Consider the following 20,327-nt stretch of genomic DNA (forward strand, 5'->3'; position numbering starts at 1 on the left):
TGATAGGAAACTTTGGGATGATCCTCTGCCATCAGGCACGGTCTGAGCAGGAACTCCTACAGCTATGAACTCATTTGGGATCTTTCCCAAAATCAATGTGTGTAGCTAAACCTGTAGCTGCAGATCTGCAGATTCCTAAACCACATCTGGCTGGCTATAAACAGCTATAAAACTTCAAGCCAAGTCCCTCAATTACTTTCCTAAATTTAGCCTATTTGCAGAAATTTAAATTAAAATTTATCCTATTTTATATTATATTCCTGGGATCTGCAAATCAATGGTCAAATTGTGAGCAATGCAAAGCAAGCTCAGTTTTTAGTTACATACTTTAAAGCAGTCTTTGCCTTAGGAATGTCTCACCCTTGCTGTTACACACTGTGTTAAGCCACCATTAGCTGCCTCAGTGCTTTAAAGAGATGTTGTCTGGTGCACTTGGATAACATTGGCAGGTTTTACTGGTGTCTTGCATACAGTTTTATAAGTATTTCTGAAATTGAGTGATTGAAGAGTGTCTAAGTGCTAAGGTATGGGTTTGTAACAAACAGTGAGTCTGAAGTTATAGGACTGTATAGCCATGCTTATTGCAAGGTCAGATTAGCAATAAGGATGGCTGCTCTGGGTTCAGACTCCTTCCTGACATTCTGGTGTCCTCTCTATTTAATGTTGTTGCATCTTGCAAAGATAACATACAGCAGTTTCCACGTCTTTCACTTTTCTTTTCACCATCTACTCCCCAGTGGATACAATAATGTCTTTAGGTACATGCCAAACAATTATCTCAGGTTCCTTTTTGTGACATTTTGGATATTGTAGATGGTTTTCAAAGTGACTATAGGAAAACTTGCATTTCTTCTCTTTGATTGGACTGAAAAATGCTAGCAAGGCCTAGAAATATTTCAGAGGGTTTGCTTCTCTAGACAGCAGAGATCATGGATTTTTGGTGATCTGAGCCCTTCTCATACTTAAAACTTTAGTACAGCTACTGGGGCACTGCTGCTGCTGCTTACCTGAGATACTGCCAAAAAAGCCAGATTGCTTTAAGCCAGGGTGCATAAACTAAAATAAATTAGGAGGCCACAAACTCTTTTTTGTTTTGATTTTTGAAAGATTTCCTTAATACTTTTTCACAAGTAGTAGATCATTAGTTATGAAGCCTCAGTTATTTGTGATATTGGTACAAAAACACATTTTCAAAACATACATTTCATAATCTGTGATACAGTAATCAAAGAACAACACCAAAGTAAAAATAAAGGACACTTCTGTGTTCCCAGAAGATTTATACAAACTGTCTATGGAAACTCTAATATGATGCTGGATTGTATTTAATGAAGTGTTAACTGATTTTGGGTTGCCTCTTATACAACTCTCACATCCCTAAAAGGCTAAAATCCCAGTATTTCTGCAGCATGTGAGGGAAAGAGAAAAGCAAGTGTAGATGAGCAACTGATGACAAATTGAGCAATGTAAACCATTTTTTTAAAGTGTTATAAAAAACTGAAAGCTCAGAACCATCATCTCAGCAGGAACAAATCTGGCTTTCACCAGCTTCTGGGAAAGGTTGGTTTCCTGTATAATTCCAGAATGCCCTATGGAACAGTGAGATGGTGTGGTCCTATAAAGGTGAAGACCAGTAGCCAAGGCATAATATAAAATGTACTGATTATGAGGAAAAGACCTTCAGCTGGGAAATCAACATAATGAGTCAGAGCCTTGCTGTGTTGGTAGGAAAATAGTTGCTTTTTATGCACAAGGCAGGAACTGAAGGCCACAAATGCAAGTGTCAAACCTCCATTTGCTATGATACATCCCTTTGCCCATTTACATCTTAAATTTCTGTGGCATTTATAGCTACACAGGTGCCAAAAGCTCTGGCAGTGTAAAAGAGAGAGTAGACTGAGCAACAGTACTGTAATATATGGGTTGAATAAGAAATAAATGCCAGGCTTATGGGAAATCTTAGGTCACAGAATATTAAAATAAACATTCAGTGTGGCAGTACACCTGTTCTCTTTCCCCCCTGACACAGGTACAATGTTACAAGATGTCCCAGCTGTTCTGCTATATTTTCTGCTCATTGGGAGGACATTTTTTGAATTAAATATTTACACAGACTGCTCAATATTTCCTTAGAGGAAATGGGAAGCTTGAGGTCCACCAGCATGCTACCAAGAGAATGCTTTATTTTGGCCAGCACATAGCACTTGACATGTAGCCAACTGAAAATTCATCTACTTTAATAATGATTGTCCCACTGATTTACTTATCTTTTAATGGATGTTACAAGCTCTATAGCTTTTAACCACAAATTTTGAAAGCTTATGGTCTATTTTTTCCAGGTCATTAATAAATTTAGGATGTCAGCCTCAACAGCAAACCCTGGAATACTCAATTACTCTTTTTGTCTCATTGCAAGGTGCTGCCATTCTTAACTACTATTTTCCTTAATGCTTCAATTTGTGATGAAACCACACAATTAACCTCCTGTTCTAAATGCTATCATATAGGTTTTATTTTTGTGTCAAAATAGTGGATATTCCAGACAATGTGGAAATGCATATTATAGAGGCCTCCCCAGTATTTGTCAGGGTTCTGGTTCCAAGAGGTCATCTGAAGATATGCTCACAAAGAAATACCTTTGGTTAAACTTGGCAATCATTTCAGAAAAAAAACAAACCCTAATATTCTGGAAGTTTTATCTAGCAATGGAGGATTTGCAGGAAATTTTCTGTGGAAAACAATACATTGAGGGGTCTGCTGTAGCATTCTTTCCTCATAGAGTCTTCAGGGCTGTGGTTAGAAATAGGAGGTTTGCAATTGCTAATGTGACATAAAAACTCTAAACAGCCCTCAGGTCTGCTGAACATTCCTCCAAAACATGTGAGGGAGCCCTGAACTGAGTGCTCCAGGGGACAGTCCATACTGCCAAGTCAGAACTGTGTTCACGGAAGGGACAACCTTCCTGACTGGCTGATTCTCTTGGGCATCTGCCACTATGCAGCCAGTTGACAAAATTACTTTATGGGGCTTGGGACTTCAATTGGAAGCCTTTACTTTTGAACTAAGATTAAGAAAAGCTTCTCGAGTTTTTCTGCTTTCCCTCCTAAATAGGGTTTTTTAGGTCTTGACTAGCATATACAAACAAAAGATGATTCATGAGAATATTCATCCTCTGCTGCTTGTTTCATTTAGTAAGCACTTGGGAACCAGAGAAAAAAAAATGCAAACCAAAACCAATTCCTAATATTTCATGTGTGAGAGGAAAATCTTTCTGTTAAATACTCTGATAGTCCTATAAAAATGTTGTATCTGGAAAATAACAGCAGCTCTTTGGGAAGAGCTGACTGACTTCCCAAATCCTTCCTCAGAATCCATGATACTTGTCTGTAAGCCCTCAGTCAGAACTCTGAGGTACTCTGACAACTCATTCTGTTTCTAGCATAGCACTAGCAGGGCATCACCAAGGTTTATCACTGAGCACCTTGGGGCTGTTGATGGCAGAGGTTGGCACAAGCTAACACACAGCACTTCTCTTACTCACATCACTAAGGAAAGTATTCCCACTGGGAAACTCTTGATATCATGAAGGCACAAATAAAAGGTTAATTTTTATAAGCAATAAATCAATTTATTTATCTTAAGCTCCATCACCCTAAGCAGCCAATACTTCTCCATGTACAGGTGCTCTATAACCACCCACTCACACAGAGGAGCAGCACCTAAGGTAGCTTTTCTGATGGACAGTGTTAACTGCCTCAGTAATGGGATGAAATTAAAACTTATTTATGCCAAGTACTGTGTCATTCTCAAAGATGTAATCCTGTTTACTTACTGCACTTGCAGCCAAGCTCTGACTGCCCCAGATGGAGCAGATTAATTCTGATGCATGCCTTCTCTCTGAATGTCATCCACTGATTGTGGCTCTGTAGCCCAAAAGTTTCACTTGTAACTCCATGAAGTGTCAGAAATCATGGTACTTATTAAATCTCATTCTACATTTGAGATTAGTGGTAGCTTAAAGAGTAAGGTTGTATATATCACAAGGTCAGAGTGAATAATAACACACTAAGGCTGGCTGTGGTTATCTTCAATCACATTTCACAGCAGGAAAGTATCTCCCAGAAGGTAAGAGCAAACTGAGTGCAGGGAAGGCAGAGCTGGAAAGACCACTGCAAAACAAGCATATTCCATTTTCCCTTCAGAGGCCTCCCATCTGGAGCAGCGCGGGAAGAGGAGCAGTTCCTATTGTCTGTGGCCCGTGGCTGGCAGCACTGCCATCTGCTGATCCACACAGCTGTGTTGGAGCCATGATGGTAAGGCAGCCATCCATCTCTGCCCACAGCCTGCTCTGATTTCAGCAGTGCTGCAGGAGAGTCTGAAATGCAGAGTCTGCTCAGCTCCGCTACACTCCAGCTGGAGCCAAAGCCAAAACCACGGGATATCAAAGCACAGCTGACCGTTGCATTCGTTTCCTGGATCTCTGTCAAAAAGCTGTTCCCCAGAATTAAAGCTTGAACTGTGGCAAAGAAAAAAAAGACCATCTGCCCTAAAGTAGCTTCTTGCAACCAACAGCAAGTGGTTCTTGATACAGACCAGCAAATTGCTGCCTGAGGGCTGCCCAAGGATTCCCAGCCCAGCCCAGTTAACCCTTTCTTCCTGAGCAGCAGCCCCTGCATTTGTGCTGGGCAATTGTTCACCTCCCTCTGACAGAGCCAGAATTCTTCCAGGAATTCTGCCTATGCCTGGGTACTAGGAGACCATGTGGCAACTCCATTCACTGCATGTGGCCAGCTGTACAATTCCATTATGCAAATGACAATACTGATAATTAAAAGTGTTTATCAAGTAACCACAGAGGAATGGGGCTCTCCTCCATGACCAAGCTGCACTCTTCGTCGTGGCGGGACTATTTAATGTGCCTATCTGTTATCTTTGCTACAACTGCCTCAGGAGTTGTCCAAGACACTGGCATACAGTCACTACTGGTCTAGGATATGACTGACCTTCATAGGATATTGACAAAATAAGGTGTCTGGCATTTTTGATTTGCCATTTAACACCTGGAATGTCTGACTAGGTCATATGCAGAAAAGAATCTTCTATGGGGCTTGCTGTAATGTTGTTTTCTCAGATCTGTTCCAAGAGAAAAAAAACCCATACCCGACAAAAAATTAGACAGTATCCACCAGAAATGTAAACCTTAAAAAGGTGAATGAATTCTATGAAGTATTAAGACAACTATGAAATAGATTGATTTTCACATGGGAATATATCACATCACAGGTTTTTCACTCACAACCAGTGCTAAAAATGGGCTTCGAGGGCAAAATGATGTGGAATTCATTTGAAAGTAACAACTGGAGGGAAGAAAAATGGAAGTGAGCTGAGAAATTTTAGAGCAAAGAAACCAAAGCAGGTCACTAGACAGAGAAGGCCTGAGAGAGGGACCAGCTGGGGTCACTCCGGACAATTTGTATCCTGACAAGTGTCACCATTCGTCCCACCAATAGAGTGACTTAAACTTACACTGGAGTAACCCAGACACCTTTGGAAGGAGGTGACGTTTTACTTTACATAACTCTGAGGAACTAATTTGTTTCTCTGATTAGCCTTGAGGTTCCAGCTGGGATTCAAACAGCTGTTTCCTGAGGAATAAGACTGTAACCTTTGAAGTGACTGTCAAGCACACCAAAAGGCTTAAAGAGCATACAACTTATTATCTGTGACTTGGACTGCCAAAATTATTTCCACAAAAATGTTAAAACCAATTAATAATTTGACAAAACCAAAATAAATCTAATCTTTTTATGACCCTGATAAGACTTTTCAAGACAATTTTCCAGATATTGTTCTCCAGTTGCTAGTTCTGAAAAAATAACAATGTTCTATAAATTATATTTATTGTAATTAAATCATTTTACTCCTTTCTTGCTACAAATATGATCCACTATTTCCTACATTAATTCTGAATTTTTACAGGGTAAGAACAATGACATCAGCATAACCACAAAGTTCTGCAGTTCTGAAGACAAAGTGGCACAACTGTTTGTTAAAAGTAAGTAAATTTACTGAAGACAGTGTATGATCTTGATACCTGATGTGTAAACTTGAAAATATGGATTTATTTTGCTAGATAAAAACACCTGATGATTATTCTTTACAGACATACCATGATTCTGAAATTTGATCCCAGGCAACTCTGACATTTTGTATGGTTCCATGGGAATCTTGGAGAGCTTCAATGGATAATACTACAGGGGCTGGGATTCCTGAAGTATAAGCAAGGTGGGAGAAAATCCAATTTTCATACCTATAAAGATCCTTCACTAGTGCTGACAGTTTTTAATCACCACCTCTGTTATTTTTTCCCTCCTATTGGAAAACATGGTCATCAACAGAGTTTAGTCAGAATGTATTGTATAATATTTTGAGGAGAGAAAGAGAAAAGGTGACAGAAAATATTGCAGTCACTTGTAACTGTTAAAATGTGTCTTGCTGGCAGCTTCATTTGAAGAAAAAATATAATCTCCAGTAAAAGGTGATTTATCACAATGACATCTCAACACCAGGCTCAGCAAGAGCCACTTAATGCACACACAAAAATGAGAATGAGAGGCAGAACAACAGAAGATAATAAAACCCCTGCATTTCTGATACCTTCAGAAATGACACTCCTCCTTCACTCCCCACACAAAGATAGCTTTCTCATCAGGCTCCCAGTCCAACACTCTGGCACCTTATCCACCAATCTGAGTTGTTTTTGTGGGAAAGGACTTATTTTTATGTTTGTTTTTTATTAAGTTAAAAAAAATTGTATTACACAAGAATTTTAAGGAAAAAAAAAAAACAAATATTTTCAAGGTTTAGGTTTTTAATTGCATTGAATTGGTGACCCTGAGATTAGCTCTGTTGGTTAGAACAATGTTCTAATGACACCAGGGACAGGTGTTTGGTGCCTGCATGGGCCATTCACTAAAAAGTAGGGCTTGATGATCCTTGTGGGTCCCTTCAAACTCAGAATATTCTGAGATTCTGTCAAATATCTGGCTACCATTTTTCCCCCCTAAAAATTAATACTCTTAAATCAAAAATTACTTTTCCACTTTATCAAAAAAGCAATTTTTCTGGGGGAAAAAGGATAGAAGGCCTTTGGCAAGATATTTTTACTTAATCTAAATGAATTAGTAAATCCTTACAAACTTAAGGGCTGGTTAATACTGCATTTGTCATGAGAGCACTAACAGAATTTTGGTCTGTCTTGAGAACACAAGCTTTGCTCTCCTGCACAACAGCCAATTTTTCTGAGGCATGAGCAGAGGAGGAGCAGACCCAGCTGAAGGGATTTGACAAGGCACAGGGCTCTGCTCTCCCTGGCACACTGTCTGCAGGTCACACTGTCCCAGTCCAAAGGCAGAGAGGTAATGATGTACAAGAATTACTGACTTTTTGTCCCTCCTCAGCAGCTCACACACAGACAAAGAGTACAGCCCTTCCTTATGTAGTGTCTGAGCTCACAGTGCTCACAAAAATGACATTCCTGGTTTAGAGGGCAGCACAGCGATTCTGTGACCTGCTCAGTCACAGCCAGCACTCATTAGAGTGCTAAAATGAACTACAAGTGTGAAATGAAAACACAGTCACAGCTCCTTTCCCCTCTCTGAAAGAATTCATTGCAATATTTTTCAATGCAAGATGAAAACTGTCCAGATGACAACTCTGATTTAAGTCATCAGGTAGTGTCAAGACTTCTTAAGAAGGAAAAAAAGAGGAGAAAAACCACAGGTGTAGCACTTACAAGCTCAGCATCTTGCCAGCTACAGGATTCCCTAGTATCCAAATATCTGCTAAAGAACAGCTCTATTCACTCACCTGCAGCACAATCCTTACAACAAGGCCACTTATTCAGTCTTGTGCCCACAGCCAAATCCTACAAAGGAAGGCAGTTTTATTTGGCATGGGTTGCTGTGGATATCAGTGCATCTTGCTTTTAAATTATCTCAGGTGTGGTTTAAACAGTAGAAAAAAGGGACATTGAGGAATTTCAGAAGGTCTGAGGATGCAGCTCCCTTCAGTGATCATATTTAAAGATGTTATATTCAAAAGCATTTCCTAAAAAATAATTCCTGAATAGGAACAAACTCTATTACAAGTTGCATTGGGATAAAATTACAGTAATATCACTACTTTAAAAGTTCTTCACAATTTAAATCACCAAAAAGATAGATACTTAAGCAGCTTGTTTTCATATTTTCACTTCTGTCAAAAAAAGCTGGGGAATGAATAAAAATAGTAGCAAAGCTATGCAATGAACATTCTTTGTCTACTACTGTAGTATAAAACAACAGAACAAGCAATAAGCAATTGGAGGAGTAGAGTTTGTGGGAATAAGTAAAACAATGCGCCTATGAAACAAGTGAATAAGCATAGTATCTGGAAATGCTCTTATTTCTTTTAATAGTGTAATACAAATTTGTTTCCTCAATTGAATCATAAGTGACCAATAGAAGAATAAAGATCAACGAAGACCCTAATAGTAAGCAATTGAAAATGATTGCAGCTGTATCTTTTGCAGCCTTGTATACAAAATGCCCAAAGAAATGCCCAACAGATGCAAAAATAAACAAACTAACAAATGATGAAACAGCTCCCTGGCTGGGCTTTGTCTGCCAAATCTCTGCCTGGAGAGGACTTTTATGTCCATGTAATGAACCCTCAAAATTATGGACTTACAAAGGAAACAGCTGCTTAGCCATAATGGTAATTACCCTGGTCAGACTGAGAGCACCCAACCTTGAGGCTACGGCTCAGGGCACCCGACTGGTGCAACACAGGACACAGAGCTAGGACTGAACTGGTGCCACTGCCCAGAGCTCGGTGCTGACTCATCTGTGCCATTTGTCACAGGGTAGGCTGAGCATCAGGACCAGGCCAGTGCACCTGACTGTGATGGGTCCTCCCAGGGAGGACTAAAGGCTGAGTGTGCCTGATACAGGCCATCTTGAGGTGGTGGAATATCAGAAGTGACCCATTGTGGCCCAACTCACACATCCTCTACAGCTTGTGGCAGCTTTTAGCTCACACTGAGAGGTAGTGGGGGCCAAATCCTTCTCCCACTGGCCTCTGAAGGTGACCCCAAAACCCACCCTGAGACAACATCTCGGGCTCCACAAGGAGAGAGGTACTCCCGAGTACCTGCAGTATTACAGCTGAAGTGATCGTTATTGCACTTCAGTCACCCAAATGGCCTGTGGACGTTAAAGCACCGCTGTGTGCACTGCTGTCCTTCTCACTGATGAGCCTCCTTGCTCTCCAGAGAAGGTGGCCCTGGCCCATCTGCTTCCATAGCACCAGCTGTTTGAAGGGAGAAGAGAGTGTGTCCTGTCCTAAGTACAGTATGTCCTTCTCCAACAAACATTATATTTGGGGCAAACCCAGATAAAAACTAGTCAAGTGTCTTTCTCACGGTCATTTGGCAACCTGGGTGTGGTCAAGCCTAGAAAGCAGGAATCTTGACTCCCAGTTTCCTATTCCAGCTGCTAGCAAAAAACCACTGCTTCCCACAAGTGCTATTTCCCATATTTATCTTGACTGCCTGTATAACTATGAATAGTCACAAATAAGACACTCCCTAAATTCTTCTGCCCATATTATCCAGCAGATGGAATCTGAGATTCCCATTACCACAGATGCTGTCCTGAATGGTGGAGGCACTAAACTGAAATGAACAAGTGCTCTGTCTTGTACAGAGTTTATCATTTTGGTACATATTTACCTGAGATAAAATCATCTAGTATTTATTCAGCAGCTGACAAAGGGGACCACTTGCTAACAACATCTGCCCTGTAATTCCATACTGGCACAACAATTTTTTGGCTCAGAATCCATAGTGCTAACTGCACAGCACCACCTTTGAAATGCAGAAATGTTCACACATAAACTGCTCCTTCCAGTTAAAAGAACACTCAGGCTGTAGAAGTTGCTCCAATACTGCCATGCACAATAGGGTGCTTTTAAAACATGTCATCTGCCAAATAGATTTTCTGACAGAAAGTGATCCCTGGGATGATACTGGATCATTTCTTAACTCCATGTATGAATGGAGTTAAGCATGGTTTGTAAGGGACCAGGACAGCAATATTTCAAGAAGCAGACAACAGATTACAGACAAGTGACAAGGCTGATCTTGGCAGCTGCAATTAACTGTCTTTCCTTCAGTCTCTCCTGCACAGTTGTAAGAAGGGCTGCACTTTCCTCCTGCTGATGAAGGTTGATTAGCAGTCAGTTGGGGAGAGGCTCTGGGGAAGGCATGATGCATTAATTAAATCACTTCTACCAGCTAAGTGATGACACTTTGATTTATAGCAGAGCTCATTCAACCAGACACTGGCATTTCCTGGGCACCAAGATGAGGAAAAGCCAAGCTGGGAAGCAGGTGGGAGAAGAGATGTGCACATAAAGGAAAAAGAACAAATTGCGACGTAAATACCTGCAACTGATGGACTATTTTTGAAAAAGAATGCTACAAGAGCAGTGCAAATGACCATGAAACATGAGCTGAAAATAAGTTAATTCGTGTTGCTTGTTAATTTAATCTGCAACTGTAAAAAAAGCTGCTGTAGGACAGTCTTGTAAAACTCTCTCAAACTAAACACAGTACATACTATTATTCCATAAGGCACATTTCAACCTGACACACTCAGTTTGTGGCTCCAGACATGAGTCAGTGCTATTGTGCTTCAGGCACAACAGCAGTAAGCTCAGAAAGAGAAGGCAGAAATGTCCAGAAGGCAGAGCAGGACAGTGATCCAGGGACCAGTTTCAGGTGCGGTGCCCCAGCCCACTCCTGCTGCACCATCTGACAAGACCAATGTCTCCTAACACTGTGTTACATTTTCTGTCTCTGCCAAAGGGCGATAATGTTATTTCATCAACCTTTGTAAAGGGTTACCTTTATCCAACTTAATCTATTTTGTTTAGGATTCTGACATTTGAAAAGGCTAACTTAAACAGCCTTCCTCTTAGAAAGCTTTTCTTCTGGTGACAAGTCTAGATATTCTTCCTTGTACATTTCATGGTCAAAATCACAAGCCTTCACAAGAGAGAAAACATTTCTACAGCCCAGAATCCAAAACAGGTCAAAGTGTGATTATCGGTACAGTCATATTTCACTCCCTTTTTTGAGTCAATCATGCTTTGGTAATTCTTGAATTACTTTTTTTTCTTGAAAGCTTAATGAAGTATTTTAGAACACTTAGTACTTAAAATATTACACTTACTATACTGGCCAGTGGTATTTTCTAGTAAAACATAACTTTGTATTTTTGAACACAAAGGTTTGTTTGCTCATAATATTGTATAGAGTGAACATTCTTTTTTTATCTTATCCTAAAGATATGCAAATGTTTAGCAAGAATAATATTGGACCTCTTCCACCACACCAGGCCCAGCCTAGTTTCATAAATGAAGAGGTAAAATTTAAGGAAAACATCAAACAATTAAATTTACTCCAAAGCTGCATTCCTTTCAGTCTATATTATTATCCTTCTAGGTAACCTGTGTTGCTGGAGCAGGCAGTGGCCTCATATAGAACTAAAGCCATGCCACAGCAGCCAATTGTAAGAAGATTTAATAAATACTGATTTCTTATTCTCTGACCTTAACTAGCAAGTAAACAAAGGAAAACACAAACAAACTCTCTCTAGTCATATGGCTTCCCTAGCAATGACCAGTGACAAATGGATTACTCTTATTGTAAATCCAAACTCTGATCAATAAAAGATCTCTTGAGCCCCCTTGTTTGGCACATGCAGCATGTACATTTATCTCATTAACTTTCCTTATCTAAATTATATTTTTTTCTTCAGGCACAAAGTCCTGCTGTGTTTCTATAGACATTTTCTACTTCTCAATGCTTCACCTTGTTTAGGAGTACGATTACTGTTACCCTTGATAATATCTTGAACTTTCCTAGCACACCTCTTAGAACCTCCAAGTACTTACTTTATGGCTAATTTACAGTGAGAGTCAGATATGAGAAAACACTTTCCTGAAGCAGCAGAAACAAATAAATTTGGGTCATAAAGGAATTCTGTAGCAGACCAGTACATAAATCAGTGTTCAACCAATCACAATTTACCTTGTTAATGTTGTATAATGTATTTGGCTTCTTTTGCATCATCAGCTCTTAATAACAAAAGACTTTATTTAACACTGAATTTGGTAGGTATCTAGGTGGGGGTGAGGAAAAAAGCTGGTTTGCTTTCAAATAGATCCACATGCATCTTCTTTTCATCATTAGAATAAATTTCCGGAGAGGTGAACAGAGGTTTAGCTGCATGACTCTCATTAATGTTAACTTTATTTCAGTAATGAGGTGAAAGTACAATCACTGGAGCTAATATAATCAGAGTGATGAGACAAAAGTCTGCTGCCGTAAATACTGCCGAGGAATATGACATTGACAATGCTGATAGGCAAGGAAAAATAGGTGTCAGGAGCAAAATGATGCAGTGAGGGTAAAGACCATGCCTTTAAGTAAAATAGAGCAGCTGAAAACTGCCAGGAGCTGTTGCAGTGATGTGAACACCCTGACACTGGCCACAGGTCCATCTGCAGGGGACTGAGCACAACAATCCTCAGCCTTACTGATTCTCAGAAAAAAACTGAGGAAGCATGGGGCAAACAGTCCTGTGCCCTAAAAAGTCATTTAGGAAGGATAAGGAGAATTAAGTAGTAGTAAAAAAAGGAACGTTGAGATAAAACGAAACAGCAGGTATGGGAAATCAAAAGCCATTGTGACAGCCCCAGATACAATCCCAGTAATATATTGCACCAGCAAGACCTCAGACAATGAAAAGTGAGAGCATCATCGTGCCACTGCACTCCATTACTTTAGCTAATAGAATGATCTGAACTGAACAAGGCTGGGAAGATTTTTATAGTAATTAGCAAACCTGTTAGTGCCCATTTTTCTTCTGCACAACACATGAACAAAAGAAAAGAAGATGCAGCTATTAGAGGAAAGTAACAGGAGAAAAAAAAAGTGGGAAGGCAGGCAATGAGTTGGGTAACTCTGCAGAAATAAAAATAGTAATTACATATTTATATTACAAAACAAGTATACAAGAATTTTTAGCTTTGCAATAAAAAATACACTGTAATACCCTAGTAAATATACAGCACATAATCATCCATATCCAAGTCCTACTAGTAGAGCAGGAACAGAGGAAACATAATGTATACATTCACTCTGTATAATTCTTGCAACGTTCATTACCTCTGTTAGCAGCTCTATATGACTTTATCCAGATAGCATAAACACAGGGTTGTTTGTTTTTTCTTTAAATCATGTGTAACTTATGCACTGCAAGCTGTTTGTGCTGAATCTATGAATTTAACTTATAGCTACAAATGAAGTGCACTTATAATGACGTGAACAAGATGTGCCCTTTTCACTTGATTTCAGTGTCTTGCTGACCCTGTGGAGTGGAATTGCTCTGAACCTGCTGATGCCCAGCAGCAGATCTTGGTGGTAAGAACTCATGCTTTTTGGGGTAAGACAAAGCATATCTAGATTTGCCATCCTGGCTTGCTGCATTGTCCTAGTCATTGTTATTGCAGAAATCCAACCAGAGCCAAAAGAACTCTGATCAATACGTCTTTGTTGTGTAGCCCAGAATTAACTACATCTCACTTTCCTTTGACAGCGACACAGATCACAGGCAGCTGCTGCTTCCCCTATGAGAAACACAGATTCTGGAAAGCATATTCATTATCTGGCTGTTAAAAGCAATGAAGCATGCAAGCCTCACCCGGCCTGGGCTACCTGAGACATCAACAGCTCCCTTTGATTAAGTGACTGCCAGCTAGTCACCTTCTCACTCTAACCTTGATGTGGCAGCAGTGTGACAAGTGCATACAGTGTAACATCACAAAATGTTCACAAATAGATAGCTTAATTTGTTTTAATAGCCCGGTCCCTTGCAGCATTTCAGCAGCAAACTCTGAGTTTGAGGACAGAATATATCAGCTCTTTACATGGAACTTACCTGCAAGCCAGCTGGCAGGAAGCCAAGGAGAATCCTGAGAGGTCCAAAGCTCTCAGTCTTCACCCAGCTTACAGCACTCAATAAATTCCAAAGGAATTCCACCTACCCCCAGCTGCACCATTTTTAAGTTGCAGGAATCAGGATCTGAAATACTGACTTAAAAAAATTACAGCTTCTTAATACATCCCTTGTAGCTGAGTATTACTTGTGTACCAAAAACATCCTCAAACCTGAATGCATTTCCATTTCATAATCAGAAACAACTAAGACACCCCAGGTTGAAATTTGATTTTTATTTCACTCGTCTTGCAGTCACTGTCAGTTGCGATCTCCCACAATGTTTTCATGGGTCTGAGAGCATTTGTGGCTTTTTTTTTCTGCAGCTGCTGGAGTAAGATAGTTATGTAGTTTTTACACAAGAAAGAATTCAACCTCTACAATCTTCAGATGATAAAAAAGCACATTCTCAGTTATTTTTAAATTTAGTATGATTTTAGGAGTGGACTTGGCACACAAGTGCTGAATACTTAATGTTAGAAATTTGAACATTTGACATTAATATTTGAGTTCATGTATCACCTGTATATAATTTAATTTTCAACTGCCAAGCTTTTAAAAACAGGAATATACAAGATGCAGGGAGAACCCAGCCTGAATTTTAAAAATAGTAGGACAGGATAAAAGCCTGTTGAGCACTGAGAACTAGTCTTCCCAGACATCATTAGGCAAAGCAGGAGAACATTGTTTATATATATAATAATTACTTTTCAGCATAGGGCTGGGTTTCTATGCATCAGGATGAAGGTTCATGAGCACAACTTACCTGGGGTCATTTAGAGATAACAACAAAATCTTAAGTATCTACTTAAAAAAAAAAAAAAAAAAAGCTTAACTGATGCTGGTGCTATTTTGATATTATAAAAAGTTCTAAATATAAACTTATCACTGTAAATATTCAGATCAGATAGAATGTACACCTTTCCATAAATAATTTATCTTCTGCAAGCAAACCTCATCTGCTGCTGGCAGCAGGCTGGGATATTGGCATGAGGACAAATGCTTTCTTTAGCAACAAAGGGGTTTTCAGTAACTTTCAAGCAGGTTTACAAATCCTACGGCTGAAAAACTAAATGCATGTTTATCGAAGCAAAATCCATGTATTTGAGATGCTTTTGCTCAGTCCAAGATCTGAGTTTTTAGGGACAAATGCAACATAAATGGGAAAATTAATACTCCACAGCCCAGTGGATGGCACAGGTGTGAAGAAACACAAGTTTTCTCTCTTGAAATTTTGGATGGGTGCACCTTTAACACGGATTGCAGCCATGACAGTATGAACTTATAAAAAAATAAACAAAGTAAAGGTGGACTGGGACAATGGAGAGCTACAGATAGCACCAGAGCCATGTGGAGGTGAAGAGAAATTGAGGAGGGAAAAAAAGGAGATGCTTTCTTTTATCAAAAGCAAGGAGGAGTGCTTTTCTTTTTAAGCAACATTATCTCTAGAAGGGAGAATTCTATCCTGTTTCAGCCTTCAGTAACTACAGCTGAGACAGAGCTAAGGCAAAACAGAGGGACCTGAGGAAAGGAGAAAAGAAAAAGAGAAATGAAAGCATTCAGTGAGCTGAGTGGAGAAAAATGAAAGCAGGCTTAGGGGGTAGCAGGAGGTTTAAAAGCAAATTTACATCAATGAGGGGCTGGGAAAAGTAAAGTCAGGCTGAAGAGCTCGGCCATTCCCACAGGTCAGGGCCAGTTCTGAGCCCCACATGGAGGTTAACACTTAAATACACATTAAAATACAGTCTTTAAACCAAACATGAACCTGCAGCAAGCTTGTTGGGCTGCAGGCAATGAGGGGAAGTGTAAGCAAAGCTGGGACAGGGACAGGGCAGCACCTCAGCATGGCATGGCCACCACCTCCCTCAGCGTCACCTCAGCATTCCCTGGTGGGCCATGGGCCGCTTCCGTCCCTGGCCACAGGCTGGGCATGGTCATGAACTCCGTGAGCCACAGGACACCTGTCTGAGGGCGACACACTCCGTCCTGTCTGACAGCTTCATCCCACGATGAGTTTGTCACAGCAGCCCCACGCCAGGCAGCTCATGGTGGCTGTGGGTGCGTGAGGGGAAAGTGCAGAAAATGGACCCGGGAGCGTGTGAGGGGAAAACGCAGAAAATGGACCCGGGAGTGTGTGAGGGGAAAGCACAGAAAACGGACTTGGGGTGTGTGAGGGGAAAAAGGCGGGAAATGGATCCAGGGATGCATGGGGGGATAAAGGTGGGAAATGGGGGCCAGCGGTGCATGAGGGGAAAAAAGCAGGAAACTAGTCTGACTGGGGATGCGTGATGGGAAAAAAGATAGGAAACAGGGCTGGGGGTGCATGAGGGGAAAAAAGGTGGCAAATAGGAGCAGGGTGTGTGAGGAGAAAAAAGGCAGGAAGGTCCCCTAGTACCCTCAGAGTGCACTGCAATGCCCCATCAGGTGTGAGGAGAGCTACCATCGCAGCCCAGACAGCAGCTGCTGGGCAAATCTATCCAATTCCTACCCCTACTGTGAGGGTCAGGGGTATTCTAAGAATTATTATTGCTATTATTGTTGCTGTTCAAAGAATCATGGAATAACAGGCTGGAAGGAGATCACCCAGTCCAAGCTCCCTGGAGCAGGTGACACAAGAAGGTGTCCATGTGGGTTTGGAATGTCTCCAGAGAGGCAGACTCCAGGCCCTCCCTGGGCAGCTGTTCCAGTGCTCTGCCACCTTCCATGGAAAGAAGTCCTTCCTCATGTAGAGATGGAACCTATTGCGTTTTATCTTATGGCCATTGCTTCTTTTCCTATTACTGTGCACCACTGAAAAGAGTCTGGCATCATCCTCTGACATCCTTTGGATGACATCTCTTGGAGACATTTATATGCATTAATGAGATCTCCTCTCAGTCTTCTATAGACTAAACAGGCCCAACTCCCTCAGTGTCTACTCATAAGGAAGTTGCTTCAGACCCCTCTTCATCTTTGTGGCCTCCTCTGGACCCTCTCCATTAGCTCCTTGACTTTCTTGAACTGTGGAGACCAGAATAGAACACAATACTCCAGATCTGGCCTCACTTGGGCTGAGATGATGATGATGGTTGTTGTTGTTGTTGTTGTTGTTGTTATTATTATTATTATTATTATTATCATCATCATCATCATCATCATCATCATCATCATCAATGAGGCAACCCCTCTGTCATGTCTCTTTTCCCACATTAGCACACAGGATCACTCAAGAGGTTGAAATTCAGGCAGTCCTCACAGAGAAGTTTATGCAGTCCTCACAGAGAAGTTTATTTTGTAGGTTATTTTAGGTGGCCAGGCCAAAGGTGCAGGAGGAATTCTAGACATACACTCCATGCTTTTTTCTGGAGCAATGCAATGACTCTCCTGTAGTCATAGGTTCACATGCCTTTCATCAAAAGGAATCCAGATCCAGGGGCCATGTGCCGGCCGAGTTCCGTGGAGAGGGACCAGCCTTTCTCCAAAGGCTGTGGTAACCTCTGCTGGCAGCTCCTGGCTGCTACAACAGCTAAAATGTTATTAGAGGTGAGCTTGTAGTTAAGCAGAAAAAAAAAGACATCAGAAGAGGTATTTCACATTTGCTTACTCATACTTTTGTATGCATTTGCCACTACAGAGGATTGGAGCTTTTTATTTGAATATGTATTTTTAAAGCAACGGTGATTTAGATAAATTAGGACTGTGTTCACCCAAGTATGAACATGTTTATTTCCTCAGACAGTGCAGCTTTTATTACCAAGCAGGTCTGTAACTGTAGTTTGCTGCTAATCTACATTATTCTGTTTGAAGATGTGGATACACCATCGAGTGTCATCTGACATACCTGAGGAATGTATTTTATGCATAGGATAATATCAATAATGCTACTTTTTTTCCAGTGTTTAAACAAATATGTCACACATGTCACATCCAATCCTGTTCCACTTCTTCAAATGGCAATATTTTATATCTGTGTAAGACAGGTACTATTCACATCAATAGGTACATTAAAGGCTCCAGGTGAGGCCATGATCATAAGTTGTAAGAACTACAAATGTTGTCTTTTTGCTCCAAGAAGTTTAAAATCTAAACACATTTTGGGCAGGACAGGAACAAAATGCAGTCAATGGGTGTAGGATTCCAATGTACCTTGATTACTATTAGTGTGCCTTACTCTGTAGATGCATGCAGAGAGATGGAATACATATGGGATAAATGAGAGCTGGGTTTTACTGGAAGCTTCTAACACATTGACAAGAAATCAGGTACTAGTCTCTATTTCAACTACTACCAGTACAAACAGATTGTCACCTCATCCATGGAAAACCTAACATTTGTCTCCCATTCTATTTGCAACTATAGTTTGTGGTTTTCTATCTCCTTAATTGAAATACTTAATAGAAAAGCTTCTATGAGGCAAGATTTCAGACAGAATTAATTTCATTTTCTCTACTCTGCAGGTTTCTACTATTTCACCATAGTTGAAACAGCAGCCCACAGCAACAAACATGCTTCAATCTGAAGGCATCCTGAGAATTCCTTCTTAAGACATATACTTCTAATCTACCAAAACCATGATTTCTAAGAAAAATCTGTGGCCGCACAACTGCCTCAAAATGGAAAACATCGTGTAGACAATGTGCATGCTGCTACAAGTCAGACCTTAATTGACCAAAAATACTAGATAGAGCTGTCTGTTTAATTAGACATGGATCAAAAATGAAGAACTAAGTACTTTCCCATCATTCCCTGCAGGTTTTGAAGTTGGCATTTCCCCTCTCTGCATATAGTTAGTTGCTTGCCTCAGGTTGTAAAGAAATGCAGAGGGCTGTTATTAAAGCACTGATAATTTGCTGAACTCCATCTTTTGTGGAACTTGCTGAGTTAGAAAATTCCTTTTCACCTCCTCCCCCACCCCTCCTTAACTACAGTTGAACTGAAGAACAAATATCACATTATGGAGCTAGGTAAAAGGATCAACTGTGTGTGCAGTTAAGTGACTAGCACAAGACAGAACAAATCCTACAGCTCAAACCTGTCCAGCTAAATGATGAGCAAAATAAAAAAGGCATTTGCTTTTTAAAAGAATATCAGAACAAAGATTCATGTTTAGGATTTGCTGTGCTTTAGTTCTTTATATTCAGATATTGACTCCCAGTACAGTTTATTAGAAAGTTTTACAAGCCTGGAGATAAAGAATTGCCACTGCAATGAGAGAGATTCTGAGAGTGCAGAAAACACGAGGCCAACTCATCAACTGTTCAGTGGTGGCCTCAACTCAGAGGTCTGCATTTCAGCACTGCAGCCCCTGAGAGGAAGGATTTTTATTCAGTTCTCCATGTACCATCCTAGTGAAGCAGTAGTGGGTTCTTTCAAGGCCAGTGGCTCAAGTTAAAATCAGCAAAGCTGGCAGTTAGGACCTTCCACTTCTGCCACAGATAGCTGTTTCCAAATTGGTTTGGCTAAATTCTATATCTGTTCCTCATTACATGTCAACTGCTACCATTTTTAACTAGCATTAATATTCTTGTAAACTACAGAAATCAGGCAGTATAGAACCCATCCCAATTATCCCCAGCACTGACCTCAGCGTAGATAAGCAGAGCTACTTCTCCATCAGGTGCCCTCATTAAATCTGCTGCCAAATACACATCAACCAGCCCAGTCTCTCAGCTGACAAATAAAAAGGAGATGTCAGACACCCAAGAATCACCAGGCTTTTCGCAAGAGGGATGGACATCACTTAAACCACATAGAAGTATTATCAGGAAGCACAGATTTTGACATTTCTTATCATATCTTCCCAAAATGAAGCAATCATTTGCATTCCTTCCCCTGCTCAATCCACTTTTGCAAAGGGTCTGATCTTTCTTTTAATAATTGATAGAAGCATGCACTTGTCTTATATTAAAATGGAATAGATTTTCCGTTTGCCTCTACTTGTTTGCCTTTTTTACACATATTCAAGTCCTTCTCAGCTCCATGACATTCTTCAAATTTACATTTTGGTACAGCTGCTTTGTAGTTCAAAGAAAGACATGAGAAGAGGCAATATTTTCAAACAAATATTTTTAATTATTTAACATGTTTAGACACTGGTTTGAGCAGCACTACCAAGGAAGGAGGATGCCACTTCTGTCCCATTGAGCGGACAAAGGTCACAATGCACTTCTGATCATATCCTGTTTTTCTAGGAGAGAAAAGGGAGAGAATTCTCACAAAGTTGTCCAAATCACATTGGTTCTT

The sequence above is a fragment of the Lonchura striata genome, chromosome 15, assembly GCF_050655825.1.
Source record: "Lonchura striata isolate lonStrDom1 chromosome 15, ASM5065582v1, whole genome shotgun sequence".
NCBI classification, from domain to species: domain Eukaryota; kingdom Metazoa; phylum Chordata; class Aves; order Passeriformes; family Estrildidae; genus Lonchura; species Lonchura striata.